The 18,139-nt window shown below is 39.9% G+C and overlaps 1 long non-coding RNA gene across 1 annotated transcript in view; it reads right to left on the bottom strand.

The window, feature by feature from the left end:
• Nucleotides 1-17,358, bottom strand: part of LOC139795494 (uncharacterized) — a 47,404-nt gene extending 30,046 nt beyond the window's left edge. Inside the window, exons 1-2 of the long non-coding RNA XR_011725517.1 lie at nucleotides 17,194-17,358; nucleotides 11,136-11,221 (exon numbers count right to left, since the gene is read on the bottom strand). This is a non-coding gene — a long non-coding RNA (uncharacterized lncRNA). The remainder of the gene's footprint in view (nucleotides 1-11,135; nucleotides 11,222-17,193) is intronic.
• Between the last annotated feature and the right edge of the window lie 781 nt (nucleotides 17,359-18,139).

Genomic DNA, 18,139 nt, shown 5'->3' with positions numbered 1-18,139 from the left:
TTAAGGACATAGTTTCATAGTGGACTTGGTAGTATGCTATATTAACAGCTAGATGATGATCTTAAGGGTCCTTCCCAAGCAAAAGGTTTCTACGATTCTGTAATGAGTGTTTACGGTGGTAAAATGAAAAAGTCAGTAGAAGGAGACCTTGAATCTGAGAACATCCTCTTGCCTGGTGTTTGAGAACTTCTCTGCAACTCATGGATTCAAAGCTCCTGAGGAAGGGTTTGAATTATCAACCTTTTGTTGCATGGAAGTAATGATTACATCGTTCAGTATGAACATGCCTATTTGAAAGCATCCTTTAGGTGAGAATAGTGAGCTTTTGTAAATATTTACAAGGCTTAATGGTGAGATGGGTGTCAGACTGCTTAGTGCCATCATTACTTTTATCATTCTAGTTCAGCCTCTCTGTGTTAAGGGAGTTTTCTTTTGGAAATACAGCCATCTGCAGATCCATAGACTTGTGTACAAAGAGAAGCAAGAAGGTCCACGAGTTGTTTTGTGGATTTATTACCTACCTAATTGCTGCCCTAGTTTCAGTGAAGATACTTTCTATGGGACCATCACCTTTCTGCACAGGAAATTGGCAGGATCCAGCTTTTAAGGTGCTCATATTAAAGATGTCTATTTTCCTTATGACTTTCTTCTGAGCTCATGCATTTTCAATAACTTAGTCCAGATTTGAACCTTTGTCTCTCTTTTTTTTTTTTTTTTTTCTTTTTTTTAGGTTTTTGACAGTGCCAAAAAGACATTACAGAAGAATTAACAAGTTGGTGGGGGACACATCTGTCAGAAACTAGTCTAAGACTGGAAGGAATGCTTGTTAGGCCAGGAAGTCCCACGTACCTCCCCTCTTTAACTTCCAAGTGCAAAAGAAACTCCTCCAACCTTATTTCTCTACTAAACAAAAACAATACATCAGCTCCTTCTGAGAGAGGAAAAGAGAGAAAGAACCACACCATACACTGCTTTAATGTACTAGAGGACAGCATCCTGCTGATGAAGGGTATGTCACAAGAGCCAGAACAAACCAGAAAAGGAGATGCTATCTTTTACACTAACTTTTTTTTGCCTTTGAAGAAAAACCAAAAGCCACACAGAAAGTTCACATAATGAGGTAGGGTTTTTTTAAATTATTTTTTAAAATTTTGTTTTCTTTTGAAAGCAAGTTTACTTTGCTTCCAAGAACTGAGATTTGGGAAAATTTTTGTTTTAAGTTGTAGTTTCTATTCCTCATTTTTCTTGTCTAATGATTGTCCAACAGTATTACAGCCTCTGAAATACTGAAATCTGTGCACAAGGAGGTGGCTCTTGCATACATCTGCTAGAATAGGCAAAAATCTCAGCTGGTGTGAAGTGCTCTAACTCCATCAGGGTGCTGGGACTTCACACTAGCAAAAGCTGTTTCTCTAACTGCCAGACTTCAGACTTCAGTAGAAATACAAGTGCCCATTAAAATCCTTCAGTTGGTTTCTGCTGGACAAGCAGAAGCCCTCCTACTCTGTTCCAATATCTAATTGCCATCTGGAACCAGTAGCAACCACAGGAGAATGTTAAACTGCAACATTGACAAGGCTGCCACTGCTTGGGTTTGATTCACCACTGCTGTCTGTATAACTTCAAAGACTTGAGTGGAGTCCTCCATGCTGAATTTTGTGCCCTGTTCCCACCTAATCACTTTCTTTACAACCACAGTTCTTTCTCCTAAGCACTTGCTTCCTGTGATTTGAGGGAAAAGTGAGCTGTAAAGGGAAAAAGGAACATTCTGTCTCCTCCAGGCGAGACTAAAATTTCTTTCCTCCATTTACAAACCCAATATAAAGCTGTCTGCATTATATTTCCTACACACATCTCTATGGTTTCTGTTTGTCCATAATCATCTTCACTCACTGACAAGTTACCACTTTTTTGAATTCACTTCTAGGTTCTTCCTCTTTAGCTTCTGCCTGATCACACATATTTTTTTGTGAAAAATATAAGTACATTAGCAAACTGTAAGGTCAGAAAGAAGCTTTAGGACTACTTAGGATTCCTTATCGAATAGGACAGGCCAGAGCACAGGGCTTACTCATCATTTTTCACTTCAGTTGAAAGTTAGTGTCCATCTTTGAGGAAAATGCCTAGACTGTGGAATTCACTGTTGGCAAACTATTCAAGTTTTTCTTATAAGCAAGAGGGACACGTGGCATCCTTTTTTTTTTTTTTTAAAAAAAGGAAGGTAATAAACTTTATTCAATGACATAATGTGAGTGACATAGTCCCTGATGCCCACTGGTCCCCACCCCATGAACTACCACTTCCTTAGCATGGAGAGTCCCAAAGCATTTCTCACAAACACCTGGGAATGACAGGATCTGTAATGCCTGAACAAAACTATAGCTTGTTCCATAAGCAAGTGTGGTTATGGCACCAGGCAGTAGACAAGATCTCAAAGCCTCTTGAATCTGTGAGTTAGAACTTCTCAGGACTGGTGCAAAAAGGTGATATAACAAATGGATATTATTGTGAAACTTCTGTACTGTCAGTCCCTAGGAACCATGTGGTGCTAAGTGTTTTTAAAACTTGTAGATGAAGGTAAGAAATAAAGATTCTGGAAGCAATAAAAGCAAAACATAGTTCCAGCAAAGACATCTTCACAGACAGCAGAGAACATCCAATGATTTAAGGAGACTATGATATGTCTGCATCCTCCACAAAATCTGATAAAGGTGAGAAGGGAGACTCAACTGGCTGGAAAGGGGAACTAATTAAATGAACTACGGTAGTTTTCTAAGAAAGAACGAGCATATACACAGGGCTATTACTGCAAAGGCTTGAGTAACATAAAATCAGTGTCATTACAGATGCTAATGGCTCCAGGGTCTTTCTATTAGGCAGCCAAATAGTTAATTTAATGCCACCATTTGACATGATTATCATTGCTCGTATACATTTTGTATCTTTTTTTTTCATTCAAGTGTAGGATAACACCTTTGCTTTGTTGCAGAATGAGGGTGAAACTGGGGATGGGCAGCACTGTGCTGCAGTGGATGTGGAAATATTCCTTCCTTAAAATCATACAGGCTGCATCCTGCAAGTAGTAACTTCTGTTCCCTAACAACTAGACCTTCAGAAGTCAGTGTGACACTATGAGGTAGCAGTAAAATGGAAGCAGAGCTGTAGAACTAGTTACTTCAGGGGGGATCCTGATCCCTGATTTCCATAGGCACTGGCAGCTAATTAATGCCATTCATGCAACAGGTGAGACTTGGATCACTTGAACAAGTGCAGCTCGCCAGCACAGCTCTAAGCTCTGACCTGTAGCCTAAAACGTGTGCACCAAATTCATGACATTATCCTGTTGTCCATAAAGCTCATGCAAATCCTGGCACAAGTCAGAGCCAGTCTCAACTTGTAGGTGAGGACCTGATCCTGCACTAACAAAGCTACAGAACAAGTTTGCAGAGTCTGCTCAAGCCACCAAGTGTCCCAACAGGAACTGAGGTAAGATCACAGATGTGGATTTCCACAGCACAAGAGCTGCTAAAACCAAAGTAGAGCCAGTGCAGAGAGCACTCCATCAGGTCACTCCATCCTGCACTGGAAGCAGGATGGATGTGAGAAGGGAGAATCAAAAATGAAACCTCCAAAATTGCAGTATTTCTTGAGTTCAGCCCCATTAGCCCTGTTGGGCTACTGCAGAGAAACTTAATCAGGTTAACGCCACTGCCAAAACAATAGTAAGAGAAATTCATACATTTGCCAACACATCAGTGTGTCTCTCTCAAATAATATCTTGCTGACTTATTTAAGAAAGGAGTCAGTAATTCCAGCCAAGTCTCCTACTCAGCAAAGTGAATCGAGAAGTTCTAACAGTCTGTTAAAAAACTGACATAACTTCAGTAGCACATCTTTTTTTTTTATTTCCTGTTATTTTGTACTAGTGTTTTAAGAATATATTTTACTTCTTTGTATACTGTTTACTTCCTGGCTCTTAATATAAATAGAGTATAATCCTGTCAGTCCTGAGACCGTGAGAATAACAGAATATGCCCAGAAAAGTATAAAAGAAATATGCTTTCTATATGGGTTTTTTATTCATGTTTCATTTGCACATATTCAGCATAATTATAGTTTAAGTGGGATGTTTTCCATACCCACATAAGCACTATTTTCCACATAAAGGTTCATCTTGGCTTTATACCCACCCACAAGCTATTTACTTTCATGGTATACATATAATGATCAAGTTCATAGCTACTTCAGCCAAACCTAAATATTTTCACTTGTGCTTTTTTTGCAAACCTTTTCCTCCTGAATAAGTTGTTTCAAGCTTATACAATTACTTGTATGAAGTTTACAGTGCAACATGTTTGCTCTTTCACCCAGATATTGGTTCAGCCTCACATTCCAATAAAGATTTTCAGCACTCACAATGTTAGGGAAGTTTACAGAAAGATTTGATTTTGATTGTTTTCCAAAGCATGGGCTATTTGCAGAAGCTGGATTTCATTTTCAATTTGAAATTTTTAATCTCCTCAAAGTTCAGCAGAACTAAGTCATGCAAATTTTCACTTATTTTAATTAGTTCATCTATTGGACATCAGCTTTTTTCTAATTGCCAGAAAGAATTTGAAGTAGGTCTGCAAATACAAGAATAGAAAAGACACCAAGCAGCAGCAGAGGCCATATGCCATTTCCCACCTACTTTTGGGCGTCTCACACTAAACAGTTTCTCAAGCTATTCCCAGTGGAACAGTTGTAAACATGCTCTTTTCTCTGGATTCTCAGATAAAAAGTATGATGACACTGTAAATTGCAAAACAGTACAGAGTAAGTGAGGACAACTCTGCAACAGGCAGATTACTGAAGAAATACCTGCATTTATGCCCTGCAAACTCAGGGAAATATCCTCCCAGGCCTGAGAAAATTTTTCGTTTAGAAGCAACCCCTCAATGTTATCATCAGCTTTAAAGTGGAGCATCACTGTAAAATGAGGGTTTTCTCAAAGGAAGACTTCTGCAGCACAGGAAGCTTCTCTAGGTAGGGATATTCCCAAACAACATGAAACTCTTCAAAGAGGAAGAACCATCTGATCTGAATTCCTGAGAAAAAGGAGGTGATACACACATACATGCACACAATGTACAATCTTTCAGGGAAAACATGCTGTCCTAAGTAATATGTGAAGGGTTTTGTTTTCAAAAAGCCACCCCCTGCTGTGGCAGTAAGTATTCATGTATGATTACTAAGATGTCTAATTAAATTGTCCTTATCTGAATGCCATCTGAACTTAACAAAGCAGATAATAAGTTCCAGAAACAGATAGCATGTGGGGGGCAAATTATTTAACATCCAAAAATTGGAGCTTGAAATTAGAGATGTGTAGGTAATAGAGAACATGATTTCCCTCCACCCCTTCTGTCTGCACCTGAACTGTTATTTCCATCAGACAAATCATGGAGCTAAAGTTGAGCTCAATGTTTAGTGGTTCTATTGTCTCAACTCTTGCTTCTGTGAAGGGACTCTAAGCTGCCTTCTAACTCCACCTAAATAAGTGGATTTCCTTCAGCTTTGTACAAGGACAAGTGGGAGTCATGGTGTCTTCTTGCATTGACTAAACAACAGTTATGAAGAATCAGAGTATGACTGACTTGATTATTTTTCAGAGGTTTAACCAGGCTGAAGATTAACCACATCATGTGTGGGGAGGCTCCAGGGATGGTTCTGCATGGAGCTAATTCATCTGTGGGAAAGCTGCCCACCAGAGCACAGCCTAACACAGATTCCCCAGCAGTTCAACCTCTTTCATGTAGGCTGAAGACTGAACTGGCAAATCAAGACAAATCTTTGCAGAAGCCACACAGCACTCCTCAAGTCTTCCACACAGCACTCCTGCACCTCAGAGGCCTAGAGAACACTGTACTTTCTACATTTCTGTATATATTCAGCATGTGAGCATGTTAATTTAACCAGTCACTGGCCCTGCTGTATCAAAGATGCTTCCTGAAAGTCTATTGAGGTACTTCCAAGCACTTCATATTCTGAATGGGTTTCTCAAAGAGCTGACTTAGGTCTAGTGCAACACGTGAGATAACCAGGATTTCTGTGGCCTGGAGACCCAAGGACCCAAGTGCAGAAACCAAATTAACTTCAGCATCAACACAATCTTAATACTGTTAACTGTGAGAGAGGGCTATTAAGCCTGGTTAGATCTTACAGCTCATCTATTAGATCTAGGGCTCAACCACTTTCCCCAAATGGTCCATGTGTTTAATTATTACCAAGCTTTATAGCACAGGGTCAGGCCAGGCTTTCTGTGCCAGTGCCCGAGCAATGCCCAAGCTTGGTACAAGGGAATGCTTTGGCAAGGGATGTTTTCTGGAGATGGAGCCCCTCTGCTGAAACATGGTTTATGTAGCAGTGAGGAGGGGAATTCTGTGGCCTGGGTTCTACTCAAGCCAAGCTTCTTTCTCCCAAAGACAACAAGCAAGTGGGCCATGGCCAATTAAATTTTACATAACCCATAGGAGTCACACGGAGTGCCAGGGTATCTCAGTGGTGATCTTTGCAGAATTTTGGGGTGACTGAGGGTTATAACTTAGCACTGAAGGACTCAGTTTGATGGAGCCTGCTTTGAGCTGTTGTCCCACCTGTGCTGTCAGAGACAGGACCTGAGCTGCTTGAAGAAACCTATGCTTTGGGATTCAGCTGGAGTTGCTTAACAGCTTTCAGCAGTACACTCTGTGTACTCTCGGTGAGTCAAGCTTTTTACATTGTCCAGGGAATTCTTATTTTTCTGCCACACAGGCTGAATATTAGTACTTAATCTTGGACTAGTTAACCTAGCGTACAGATAGATTCAGTAAAACAGTGCAAGACAGCATATTTTTCAGTGAAGTGTGATAGGTATAATCTAAACTACACACTCTATGTCATGTGATCGTCTATACATGCCCATGATACCTATAGAAATTATCTACTACTGTTTCAACATGAAATTCACTGATCCAGGGAGCTTTGTGCTGGCTTGGTTAACAGCAGAATGTAAAAATAGGGACCAGATGTCATCCCATTATTAGCCTGAAACATCAGAACTTGAGCTGAGTTTCAGGAGGACCTTTCCTGGGGCAAGCACTGCTCATGAAAGTATCAGGCCATAAGGGGTGGTTAAGCCAGTCCTGATGAGCCATCCCTGGCCCCTGACCATGGACCCTGTTGAAACAGCTTCACCCTTCTGTACTGCAAAATCTTATCCTATATAAAACAGATACTACTGAATTCATATCTGCGTGTACATGAGTAGCTCAGCAGTTCTGAGGAGAACTTGTTAGTCATGGAAAGTCCAAGCAGGAGTTTCTGCCTTTGCCTGACTTATCTGGTCAAAGCTTAGTCAGGAAAGTTTCTCTAAGCTTCAAAAAAATTATGGACAGCAATATCAACATATACTTAGAAGAGCTAATAGATCTAGTATAATATGTGTTATATATGTATAATATATATATTTGCATATGTATTATCCTAAGTCATACGTTACGTTATATACATATTATCATATTCATAGTCAATATTCTATTACATAAATAACAAAAAAATAGGAGCAATTAATTTTATTTCTGAAGAAGCAGTTAATTTTTATTTGTTTCTAATATACTGCCAAGGTAAGCACAAAGGAACAAATACTGTAATACGAACCTGACATCATTAGATTCTGAGCAATGTGAGTATGCTATTATGCTGACAGCATAAAAAAATTGTACCTCAGGAAACTAATTTTCTATGAAACTTAATTGTGCCTGTGAAGGCTAGTATAACAAATCTAGTGATTCTAGTGATGCTATGCAAAGTTATAAAGAATAGATCTGGACTCAAGAAATGTGTATGGTGAAGGTAAAACTCTTAACAATGTTTTGCTTCCTCATACTGCAGGCATGACCACAGTGAAAAGTCTTTGTCAAGAATGGTTCATCATTCCTTATAGATTTCCTTTGTGATATTGCCAAAATCACCTGCAAATATTTAATAGAAATTATGGTTGAAAGAGACTTGTAGATCATTTAGTTGAACTTCCTGGTACACTACTAGCCAGGAAGCACTAGATTCCTTCTAACAACCTAAAGAACTTGGATGCAGCAAGTATTTCAGGAGTCCAGAAGACTTCAAGTATTCAACATCAGAACAACCCAAATATTAGAGCAACCACAGGCAGATGCTTTTAGGTCTGAGGAACTTTAGATCAGTTATCATTAATAAAAGAAAGGAATGGTCCACTATGGTTCAATGAAAAATTAAGGACAAAAATAAGACTAATCTTATTTATGGTCTCACAGAAATTTAGCCCCATGAGATATTTCTATTTTCTTCATTAAAAAAATTACTTATACTTACAAAAGACAACAGTATTGTTACAGTATACTTTGACTTCTCTAAGACATTTGATTTAGTGCAATGGAATGTTAGAATTAAAAAGCACAGGTGACATTAATTAAAACCAGGAATGCAGATATGCATGTAGTGTGTCTGATAATAAGGAAGTATCAGACAATGTTCCCACTAAGTTTTCTGTGGGATCAGCTCTTGGTTTAACCTTCTTTGGTATTTACATGACAGGTCTAAACAGTGTTGTAGAGTTCTAGCTGCTAAAATCTACACAGAATTTAGAGGCAAAAAATACCGAGAAGGAAAAATTACTGTTGCAGGGTGACATGGATCATTTGATTAAATGATCATGATCTGGCAGGATGCATTTGCATACACCTGAGTGCCAGGTGTCAAATGTGAAACTGAGAAATACAGTATCTTCCTAGAGGATGAGAGATTTTATCTTGCAAAACAACAGCTCAGAGGACCATTATGAGGTCATAATGGATTATTGCCTCACCAGGCAGCCTCAGGACAAGCAAAAAAAATGAATGCAACCATCGGGCTTATAAAAAGGAAAAGTATCAGAGAGAAACAGAAAAGTCCTCTGCAGCCTTGGCAGAAGCCTCAGCAGTGGATGGGCTGGGTGTTAATCTGCACATCTGCTGCCAGGTGAATTTAAAGGCTACCTGATGATCCTGCTGACTCACACTGAAGTTGGTGGCATGGAGAGTGCTGTAGCTCACCTTAGAGCATTTTCCCCAGAAAAGTCAATCCCAGTCCAGGCTGTACAGTGGGATTGCCTCAGGGTTGGTACAACAAACCATGGCAGCTGCAGGGGGCACAAGGCACCCGCCTGCACTGCCTGGGGACCATACATGTACCACCAGATTTACTTTTGCAATGCACACAAGCTAAGAAAGGCTTTCTGACTTTCCTATCGAATACTTCTTGTTCACCCTGCAATGAACACTAGCTATATTTTACAAATCTAGAATGGATTTTGCTGTTTGTTTTAATGACAGAGATTTTTTAGTTAGGTTTATTTGCAATTATTTTCCAAAACAGAAACCTGTGACTGATCTCATTTTCAGAACAAACTAGTTATACATTAATATCTATCTTCTTTCATTTAACTTCCTTTCTTTCTTTCTTTTTTTTTTAAAAAAAATTTAATAGTAAAAAAAATACTATACCTGATAGGAATTAAAAGTAATATCATAAAAAACAGGCATCTGTTGGAAAAGAAGACTTTTAAATCATTAGAGACATGTGCAGTCCAGGCCTCTTCTCTCTCAAGGCTTCATTGGAACAACATGTAGAAAGAAACAGCCAATATTTTAAAAGCAACAGGAAAAAAAATCTGTACATCATTTGATTTTCTCTATAACAGCATCTTAGCTTGCATGTGACCAGATTATTAATCAAAATACTGGCAATATATAGCTTTAAAAACTGGCTTTTTAAAGATTCATCATTTTGTCATGCACAGACAGAGATGCACATTTTACGTGTTGGAAAAATGCCTTCAGCATAGCAAATAACATTTATACAAACCCTGGAAAGGCAGAATTCCATATCTAGTGCTAATGATGTTTAGCATCTAACAGAAAGCCTAAGAAGGAACTTTAACATGTATTATTAATACTATGCATTTAGGTAGATATTGAGCAACCAGCTCTGGTGTGATGAATGTACACATAAACCTCAAAATTAGTCTTAAAAGCATATAAACCACTTCAGTTGTTAAGATTTTGGAAAACCCACGTGTGTGGGTAATATCACTAAAAGCAGGTATGTTGGATAAAAATGAATGATGTCCCTTTTCCAGTATAAACCCAGGAGTTCATCTTCCAGTGTTGTTTATAAATAGAAGAGAACCAATTTGCTTCGGATCTGCTGGACGTTTGGGTACTCCATTTAGATAATGACAACATTTTTAACACAGCTATCACTCATTAGGTCAAGAGGTTGTGATTAATCAAGAACTGTTTTGGTTTTGTCTGATAGACATCTAGCCTCTTTAGTTTACAGTTGAATGAAGATGGCTTCAACAGTTTACAGAATAAGTTGCGATGATGCATTAGACCGAAATGGAGAGGGAAGAGAGATGTGTGATCTATTTTAACCATTCCATTTGCATTACAATGTGCTGTGTGTGAATTAGTCGAGGCATTGCTGGAGTAAATTAAAATCTACTGGGAATGGGTGAGTGCATTACACAGCAGGAATGCACTGGCAGGTTGGAGCTCGAAGTCTGCTGAATGTTACCAGGCGATGCTGTTGGTGTTTGGACTACAAGAGGAGAATGTTTTGTTTTAATAACAACTGACTGGCTGGCTAAATGGCTGGTTCTGAGATGAGAAAACTTGAGGCAGAATAGGTTATGATGCAAAAAAAATCTCATGAGAAAGTCTGCCTCCATGGTGTTTTAGGACCAATATCCAGACCAAGGCAATAAGTTTCTCACTTATTTCAGAGACAATTTCCCAGCAATATGATAGGAATTAAAAATATAGATCTGGTCATATAAACTGCAGAATAAATATCACACTTTTGGGTGATTAACAAGAATTAAATAAACCTCCAAACACTTTGCTGTGGTGTAAAATGGCTCCACGTACTGTAAAATCTTTAGGTCATGGCATGAAATTATCTAACAATATTTTCCCATTGCCAAGTTCTTCTCCAGTTTTCTGGGCTACTTTAGAGGTCTTTCCTCAAGAGAAACCTCTCCAACAGACCAAAGCCTGCACTCAGTAGGAAATGAGAATGTGTGGTCAGCTGCTCACCTTATCTGTGAATACACATCTTGCACCCAGAGCCATCAGTCATGCTTGCAACCTGCAGTCAGCACTTCTGGAAACCTCTGTAACACCTTTGTAAAAATCATATTACCATAGCTGATGCTACATGGAGGATTTTGTTGTTCAGCCTTGCAAAATCAAGGAAATTAACCCACATTAAGTGCAATTGCAGTGCAAAATGTATTCACTAGGAAAAAAATGGGTGAAATCTCTGAAACAATTTTTCTTTTTTAATGCATGCACTGTGGAGGATGCAGCCTGATGAAGTATTGCCATCTTGTTCTTTTTCTCCTAATCATAAGTGCACATACAGGCATGCACACACGTGTGTGCTTATGCACTTTCAGATGATGCTGGCAGGTTGAAGTAGCACCAGGCAAAGTAGCACCAGGTGAACAAACAGAAATCCCTCAAAAGTTTCTATAAAACCAAATCCCATTAAGTTCAGCCTTCTAGTTTCTCTGCAGATCATGTAATAATTCTCTGCTAAGCACTGCACATGTGTTTTCTTTAATACTGCAAACCAACAAAAAATATGAATGACTGCAAAATACACAAACTAGAATCTTTGTAACCTCTGATACTATTATTGATTGGAGACATCTGAAAAAATACAGTAATGATATGTTGTTGTAACTAGGATTGCAAATTTCCCTGGTTTTAATTAGAGAACATGCACTAGAGGGTACAGAAGCTGGATATGAGCTGCTATATGGTTATAAGATTATTTAACAAATATTTCCATGCTTGTCAGAGATTAGTGGTGATGAAGTGAATCCAGTAGGCTCTGGTGATCCATCACTACTTGCAACCTGCTCCAGACTGAAACACCTTCCCCAGGCAGAGAATTCCTCTCTGTGACATTCTTCTGCTCACTCTCTCCCTGTCTCCCAGCGGACACACTTGTCCTGCTCTTGGCATGACTCAACTTCTTGTTGAGTTGACCTTTGACCCTTTAAATGAAAGGGTTTCATGCCCTGGAAACTGGCTCTTTTAGTGACTTCCACTCAACTAGAACCTTATTCTTCTACAGGAACACCAAAGAAACGTAGCAATGCAGCAAAATGCCTGCACTCATTATTGAAAAAAAAATTATAAACTTGGGGAAAAGGAAATGCTAGACAGACCTAAAGCTCCTAAGAAGGGTACATCAAAGGGTGCGTTACACATGTTCATTTATCTAACAGTCTGATGAATGTTTTTATGATACAGAATTATATTAGAGAGGCTTTAGTGAGAACAACACTTTCAGATAAAACCACAAATTCTAACAATTAATGAGTTGGGTTTTCTGATTCTTTTTACAAAAAGAATCATAAGTAATCTTTGCTAAGTTGATACTTTCAGAATATATCGGGAAGGCAAGAGACTACTTTTCTCCTGATTTTCAAAAGAAACCTCTAGAGACAGAAAAAAACAGTCTATCAAAACCAGCAATGTTTCCTGAACTAATATACAGGGGAAAAACAAAAAAGTGAAACACTTTAAAAAAAATTCAAATGAAGGATTTGCTCAGAAAAGAGAAACTTCAGTCTGAAAAGTTCATCAAAGGAAAACAGGCTGCTAAGAAGACAAAGCAAGCTAGAAAGAGTAATCACCCCTGACTAGGATTTTTCTAACATTTGATAATACCCCTAACAATCTCATCATCTCCCAACTAACTTTGTTAATGATATTTTGGGAATGCACTCAGTCATGCTCAAGTTTAAATGACATGACTGCAAAATACTGAGGAACAAATATAGGTTCAAAAGCAACGACAGAAAATTTGAAATCCCTTACCTTCCCAGGCTGGCTATGGAAACAGGCTCTCTCCTTATACAGTTTTCTCCTGCAAGCAGGTAAGGGATGCTGTAACTCAAATTAAACAGCAGTCATCCCACTGGGGCTCTAGCAGACTATGACAAACTCCCCTTTTGCTCACTGCTGGTGTGAAGGAGGGCTACCAGTTCCTCTTTATTGTAAAATATCTCATGGTATGGAAAAAGTTCAGAAGTACTGGTAAAACTTTGGAATCAGAATTTTTAGAAATATGCAAATCATCTAATGATAGTCCATCTCCCAGTCCTGACCCTTGGCCTTACTGCATGGCATAGCTGTTTTTTTCTCCTGATCTTGTCTGATCATGTGTTTCTCACTTATTTCAGAGACAATTTCACAGCATTATGCTAGGAGTTAAAAATACAGGCTTCTTTTTGTAAAGGGACTTGGAGTTGAGGTTTGGTCCTTTGGTGGAGAAAAGGCATTGAACGTCTGTCTGAAGCCACACTGCTCTCCAGAGCAACCCAGCCCCCAAAACAAGGCTGAAGATGAGGAGTGGAGGGATAGGTCCCTGAATGAGGAGGCTGTGGAGTGGCCACCTTCCCACAGTGGTTTATCTGGGTTGTATTTCAATGACAGCAGGGTGTGTGACTTAACACAAAAGAGTGACTTAACACAAAGAGTGACTTAACAGCAACTGTATATCAAAATAAAAATGTACAACCTAAGGGCGTGTATCAAAACCCCTCATTTCTCAGTTGGGGCCTTGAGGGTCTTGAGAACAGTTAAACAGTAATGAGATTTTAATTTTATAAAAACTTCATGGTTCTTTTCCTTGTTATGCTGTTTCTGTTCAGGATGATTCAAGATGGAAGAATAAGTACTTGAGCTTATAAACACAGAGCTGAAACAAAACAATGCAGGACCTCCAGAACTCTCTAAGCCCTTTGATAATATTAGAGAAATAACCTTTGTATCACCAGCAATAAGGTGGATATCTTACTACCGTTTTATGGAAGGGGAAAATAAATTAGAAAGATGCCATCTTTAATGTTATACTTCTGTCTGTCAGTAGAGAAGTTGTTTTTTCCTCTCATTTATTTGGTGCACAATGGTACATCACCTTCAGCCCATTACCTGGCCTATACACTGATAGTCTCTTGCCTTACCTGCCCCTGAAGCAGCAAAAAAAAAAAAATCACACTCATGAGTAATCCCTCATGTCCTGGCTTGAGACTGCTCTGTGAAGGATGACCTTTCTCTCTATGCAGAAACCCGTTAAAATCAAAAGGGCAGAGGCAGAGTAGTTTACACAGGGTAATTTGCAGAAGATGGCATTGGGAATACCACAGAAATTAGCAGGAGATTTGGCAGTTAAGGTGGTAGCTAAAATTAACTAGATTTAAAAACTTGGTCTGCAATTATTGAATTTTCACCTTATGAAGCACCTTCCCCCGTGGATCTTCTGCAGGACGAATGAGCTGCCCCATTCCCCACATCAACTGCTGGAAATCTGAGGGGGGTCTGCTCAGTTCTGGGTTGTACTGAGTCCACCCTAACTGACCCACTACCCCCAGGGCAGGCAGCATTGGAGTCTCCTGGCCAGCACAGGTGGGTCACAATATGTCCTCTCAACTTTCAGCTCCATGAAGAGAACAGATGGCTCCAAAATACAAGCTCCAAAAAGAGGCAAAGACTCCCATGACAACCCAAACAACCCATGACATAGTGGGGCAAGAGCCATGATTGCAAAACTGTGTGAATGAGGGGCTGAGCCAGGACTACACAACCTGCAGATGTAGGTCCTAGGTGAAAGGAGAAGCAGACAGAACCACCAGTAGCACTATTTCTATCAGCATTGCTCATTTATGTCTTTGCATCATTTCTGGGGAGCAATGAGCTTGTGTTATCACAGCCCTTGGGAAGGACCCGGTGCCTGCAATCCTCCAGTTCCTTTCTGCTTTTCCATTGTCCTTCAAACTCAGGGCAAAGTGTTACTTGGAGAGTTTTTGGACATTGCCTTCTAGAACAAGCACTGCAGAACTGAATTAGGACTCTGCCTGCACAGCAGAAAAATAAACTGGGCTAAGGTTTCTTCAGTTCAGCACTAATGGAGTGGGGTTTCATTTAATTTAGTTAAATACTGTTGCTTGACAGAATGAAATGCGATCTCGAAGGTAGAGATTAAAAGTGGTGGATCTAGTGCAAACTATTTTGGGTTTTTAATTAGTGTTCTGGTGAATTATCCTAATTAAATTTGTCAGACAATCAAAGGATATACTGCTTGTGTAGAAACTGATAATAGCTGGCCATTCATTTCCCATCTACTAGTTATTATATTCGCTAGATAAAAATCATCTGCTGCTGGAAAAAACAGCATTCAAAACATTGAATTGGATGCACAATCACTTAATTAACTTTTTCTTAAGCTTGCAGAAAGATGGAGTAAGGGGAGACATAGCTGCAATTTACAGAGCTTTTGCCTAATTACCCTGTTGGTCACACCCAGGGCTGTACCCACATGCATTTTGCTGAAGGGAGGGACTGGCACAAAACATTTCTGGGGAAAGGGAGGGGAGAGGAGACAAGGTAAGGCAAGGCAAAGATTTTGCTAACTTTCCTCAGTTTGTACTAACAGATAATTGGCCATCTACTGGACAAAATATTACTTCACCATCTTAATAACTTGGCTGCCTATACGAAAAAATATTTTTGTACTGCAGCTTGGCTTCAAACTGTTAAATTTTTCTTAATAACAGTAATAAAAGGAAATTCAGACCACAGTAATTTCTCTCACCAGATCTTAGTGACCTAAAATATGTAGTTTCCTTTGGAATTCTATTAACCTCAGTGGTTTCTAATGAATTTTATTTAAGATTCCATATATGCAAATACCATCCACTCATTTACATGGAAAAATTTTGAAAGACAGTCTTAGAATTTTACATTGTACATGTCTAAACTTACATTTCAGACCTCCGTTGACATACTGAAGAAAAGGATATTTGATGTTATAAACTGTCATTTGCAATTTCATACATGGGCTTTAGTTAGCAACCAGCATATCTAGCTGAATTTCAAACTTTTTTGCATAAAATCCAAATGTCTACTGCTGATAGAGATAAAGACAGCAGAAAGCTGATTAAAAATATCAGGGGTCTTTGTTCTATTTTAGTTTCTTTGTCAGAATGATTTTGAAAAACGGACATTAAAATACTTCTGGTAACATAAAAAAACCACATATGTTTGAGAACTGCACCTGGCCCTTGTGTCCCCTGAGCTTTGGAGCTGGTCCTGGGGTTCCCAGAGAAAGGTGTCCTGTCCCTGCCCCAGCCAGGGCAGCCTGTCCACAGGAAGACAGTGTGACATGACAATGTGACATTCCTGCTGCTGGAGGAATATAGGGAAAACAATTGCAGTCAGAACTGCTCTAAGTTCCTCTGGGAGAGCAAACCAATGGCTGGAGGGACACAGGTCAAGGGAGGTGTGAAGGTGCTAGCTTTCCACATAAGCTTTTCTGGTGGGCCTGCTTTACACATAGAGTCAATTAGCCAGGACAGGGAATACAGCTCCAAATGGTTATCAAACTGATAACTGATAAGCCTTTTCAGATGCAATTGTCCCAAGAGGTGCAGATTTGCAGGTTCACTCAAGAATTTAAGAATTTTTCCTCCCATTTATTCATGGAACAATTACTGGGGGATTGTGGAAGGGAGAAGCCTTGAATTTTGGCTTTCTCCTCCCCATGATCACAGTGTCAGATTGTCTATATGAAATGTATTTCAGCCATGGCATGGGGGCTGGGAACTGGGATGCCTCCCTGGTGCCTGGGCCAGTCCCTCAGAGCTTCTGCCTCCTGCTGCCTTTTCAGGGGCTATAAAGGGTATGTAGGGTGCCCCATGCCCTTAGCCCAGATTGATTCTCATGATTGGTAGGTGATCTTGCCTCCCCTTGTCTGGGTAGCATAAGGCCCAGATCCTCCTGGTGACTGCTTGGGCTGGGAGGACACCTTTGCACAGAGAGCAGCAGCACCTCTCCCCACAGCTCTGCAATTTGAGCCTTTGCTTTGTTGGTGTCAGCCTCTGCAGGTCCCTGCCATAGTACTGGGGGTCTGTGGGCTTCCAGGCAGTGTGAACAGCCCGCTGAGGGCACAGAGACCCAAATCTGCTGCCTTACCAGTCTCAAGCAGCCTTGAAGCTCACACTGGGGCAGTTCTGAGCATAGGGAGAAAGCACAGTGCAGTCACCCCCAAACATTGCAGACCCAAACCAAAGGTACTTACTCAGTGCCTGAAGCCTTCAGGAAGTGCTGAGTGGGTGTTTTTATTGCATTTCTGTCCAAAGACACTCTTGTGTCACTCCACTCTCTCCTGCCTCCTTAGTTATCCCCAGTTTTCCATTCCTTCCCGATGACCAGAGACCCAGCTCCTGGTGCGGTCAGAGCCACATCGGGAAAGAGGACGACCTTCACATTCCCAGATATGCCATTCTCTGTACAGCACAACTGCACTGGCTGGTCATGCTGTTAGATCATATTGCAAATTCATGTCTCATTTGACCCTGAGGTCTCTTTCAGCATTGCTGCTTTCTAGGATTCTCCCTCCCTTTGAATGTCTGTGTTTCAAATTACGTTCCCTGGGTGTACTGGGTTACATTTTCCCATGAATGTCACTGTTATTTTCCAGCTTTATATTTTTAATCACTATGCTTCATCTTTTATTACTTCTGTTTTCACTGATGCTTCTGGAATAAGGACTTTGAAAATAGGGCTGTAGTACTATCTGTGGTGTCTTTATTTCTTATTAAAATTGCCCAGCATCTTTTCTCTCCTCCTGTGCTTTACTGAAAATATTCAAGAAAACTCAGGAAATGCCCTTTGTGTGACTCAAACTGTCAGTTTGTTAATTTTCCACCCTCCATGAGTATCCCTTTAGCACCTCTTACTTTTAGAGTCAGTTTTTAACAAACAAGTCAGCCCAGTTTAGAAGTATTTAAAGAAAGAGACCTCAGAAGACAATCTATCAGTTCTTCAATGAATTTTATATTCTGCCTGATTTTCTTAGACTACGGATTTTGGGATATTTTGTAGAGGAATTCTCTCATGCACTGAGTCATCTGGTTTCCACACATTCTCAACTCAGAGGTGACATCCCCTGAGGCCCAGGGCCTGATGCAGCAATCAGTTGCAGAGACAACAATGGGGTGAACTGACCAGAACCGGACACAGGC

Source organism: Heliangelus exortis, chromosome 3 (genome assembly GCF_036169615.1).
Source record: "Heliangelus exortis chromosome 3, bHelExo1.hap1, whole genome shotgun sequence".
NCBI lineage: Eukaryota > Metazoa > Chordata > Aves > Apodiformes > Trochilidae > Heliangelus > Heliangelus exortis.
The sequence above is the reverse complement of the archived record's forward strand: the minus strand, read 5'-3'. Positions and strand labels throughout refer to the sequence as shown.